Here is a 3,418-nt window from a genome sequence, read left to right as displayed (position 1 = left end):
ATAAGCGAAAGATCGGTACTTTCGGAGTTGCTATGCTAGGAAGTCTGTTTTCTTTATTACGACAGTTTCGCCGACAAGCTCGGCTTCGTCAGGAGCTCCTGACGAAGACGTCAAAAGATCCCATGTCCTGACGAAGCCGAGCCTCTCGGCGAAACTGTTGTAATACAGAAAATAAACTTCCTGGCATAGCAACTCCAAAAGAACGGATTTTCGACCTACGTCATTTTCCCGGTTCATTGTTTTCAAACTACCCTGCCACACACTATATTTATATCAGGGTGTCGAACCGGAACCGAACCGAACCGAAAACCGGAACCGAACCGGTATTTTTTCCGGAACTGAACCCGAACCCGAACCGTTATATTGTTATCGCGATGAACCCGAACCGGAACTGAACCGGAAAAAAAATAACGGTTACCGGCTCATGTCAAAACGGTTCGGCCACGCGCTGTTGACAATGAATGTGCTATCAATGCCATTTGTTTTTTAAGTGCCGTCAACTGACACACACCTCGCTTACATATTTTTCTTCTCCACTCAGTCTTAGGAATATAAACACTGCATCCATGAATCTTGACAAACGCTGCATCCATGATTCTTGACATAGGAACCACTATTGCGCTGGTCGCGGCTTGCACGGAAGAAAGAAAATTGGAAGGCTGTGCAAAAAAAAAAAAAAAAATCGCGTCACGGGATTTCATTTTCCTACAATCTCGTAAATTCTAAATGCTGCTGTGTGCTCATTTCATAACACGTTTCTAGAACGCGCGAGTACTTGAAGCTTGCTTCCATCGGAATGAGAAAAGAAAAGGCTGTGGAGTTTGATAATAATGCATCCGGTTTCGTATAGGCACTTAGAAGCTAACATATTTGTGAGACAGCGAACTCTTCTATTTTAATATTTATCCTATTACGTCCTTCTGGCGTTGCGTTCGGTGAAGCGTTTTTCATATTCCGTATCTTGTTTAATGAAAACTTCTTTAAGGGTCTAAATTGAGTTACCGAAGGCTAGTTCAAATAAAGAAAGCTGTATTTTCTCCCCACTGTTCCTTCAATTGCTTACACGCCGAGGTGGCGGGATAGTTAGCAACTTCTACTTGTAAGTGGGTTTGTAAGCAGGTCGCGGATTTTACAGCTACTGCGTCGGGCCCAATTAGATGAAGTCCGAATGCGTAAACGTCGGTGACGTAACCTTTGAGTGCACATAAAGAAACCATTCCTGGTAGAAATCCCTGAGCCTTACACTACGATGTATCCCGTTTCGTATGTGCTGATTTCAGATGTGTTATTTGTAAATTATTTTGGTGTTGCAATTTGTCATTTATAACTTCCGAACCGGTTCGCGAACCGGTTCGCGGATCGAATTAATCGAACCGGAACTGAACCGGAACAAAATTAATTTACCTGAACCTGAACCGTAACCGAACCCGTATTTTTTTCGGTTCGACACACTGATATATATATATACATATATCAATTTTTGTGCGATATATATATATATATATATATATATATATATATATATATATATATATCACTTTTTGTGCGAAAAATTTTAATACCTCGTGACCTCCAGTTTTGACGCATACAGGCTGTTTTACGGACAGGGGAATAGAGTATAGTGTGCTAATCGCAACAAGCGGTCGGCTACATAAATGGAACTTGAGGATTATTTTGTTGTTGATTGTGGGCTTTACGGAGCAAAGAGATAATTAAATTATATCAAATTATAGATATATCGTTCCAGATAGAACCATGCTGTGTTTTCGAAAACCTCTATATCAATCATGTTTAACTTTAATTTTAGCTCACAGGAAGCGTAGTGGTGCGGTAACAATACCATTCGTGCAACAGGTATAAGACTGAGGCTATGAGAGACGGAAACATTGCGTGAGAGTTTTATCACAAGGTTAGCTTGCTCCTAACGGAGGAGAGAGTAAACTTTAGCGGAATATTGCGCTTCTCGCGCGCTCAAAGTGTGTATATAAAATACTCATTTAGTTTTTCATGGATGGTAGTCAGAACGTTTCTGAATCAAATTATATGCCTATTTTCACTGATCTAAAAGTAAACAATTTTTAGCTATTTATCTGATAGATTGTTAAGGTTAGCCCCAATTACACTATGTTCCCTTAGCCGTATAACTCACCTGCACAAAATCGATAAGTGTAGCTTTCATGGCGTTTTTAAACAAATACGTTCAAATTAAAAATAACTCCCTGTTCATTATAGTAGCGATAACGCTATATAGGTCCTCTTTAGACTACTATTTTGGCTCTCTACTCCCTTAAAGGAAACAAAAAGTAAAAGGATTGGGGCCCCTGCAGTACCAAGACGAAGCAAAGTGCCGAAACGACAGCTGGTGACTAAAACCGTAAGATTGTATACAAACAACGCACGGATGAAGTGCAGTCAAAACCCGCGCTATTGGATTTCTTCGCTCATGTACGAAATGTACCCCCGCTAAAGCCACTCCTCGCCTCCCTCAGGGTTTCCGCATGGCACGCGCAAAGACGTTCGCGTAAGGCGACCCGGCACAAAAAAGCCTAGAAAGCGAAGAGAAGCTCGGGACAGCCTTTTTACCCGCGACTCGTGATTATCAGCGCGCGAATCTGAACGGTGTCTCGAAAGAACTTTGCTCTGGGCAAGGGTTCGCTCCGTGGAAATTAATTTGTTGTGTGTAATTTTAGATCTCCGGGAGGTATTCAGCCTCCATAGCAGCGTGTGTCTTAGTTGCAGACGAAACATTTAGCCAGTGCGGTTCCACTGCCAGCCATAGGCCTTTAACCTGCGCGACGCAGTAATGATAGACGACCGCAAGCCGGTGAGATGCTGATCCAGATCGAAACAGGCAGGGGTGGGGATTGAACCCAGGATCCCTGGGTTCCGGAGCTCGAGCTTTCGCTCTTTGCGCTCCAGCTGCTGTTGGTTCACACGCTCCGGCACCAAGCACGCGTGGAACTAGGGTGTTTCTCCTTCTTTGCTTATATCTGCTTATTTAGCCACGTGGAAATTGGGCTAGGTAAGCGTAAATAAACAAACAAGACGGAATACCTATGGCTTCCTTCCTTACGTGAGGCTGAGCAGAGCGTGAGTGAAATAAAAATGAAGGTAGTAGAAAACAAATAGATTCAATTAATTCGATTATTAAAACAAATAATTAAAAGCAGATTTTATTTTTTTCCAACAAGGGTGAGTTTACTGATTTACTAGAGTTAGTTCTAGGACGATGTTTCTCCACAAATTGTGTTTTCTTTCGAGAAAATTGTGTAACTATTTTGGAGGTTTCTTTTTGCGAGGATTGTCTAGTTGCTGAGCTAGTGTTTGTTTTTACTCTCTGAGCACTATGTGTACTCTGCGTGCGTAGTTGGTATTTGTTTTCTCGCTGTATCAATCTATGCGAGCTTGTGTTTTTTTT

This window comes from Ixodes scapularis, unplaced genomic scaffold, assembly GCF_016920785.2.
Source record: "Ixodes scapularis isolate PalLabHiFi unplaced genomic scaffold, ASM1692078v2 ptg001568l_1__unscaffolded, whole genome shotgun sequence".
Lineage (NCBI taxonomy): Eukaryota > Metazoa > Arthropoda > Arachnida > Ixodida > Ixodidae > Ixodes > Ixodes scapularis.
The sequence above is the reverse complement of the archived record's forward strand: the minus strand, read 5'-3'. Positions refer to the sequence as shown.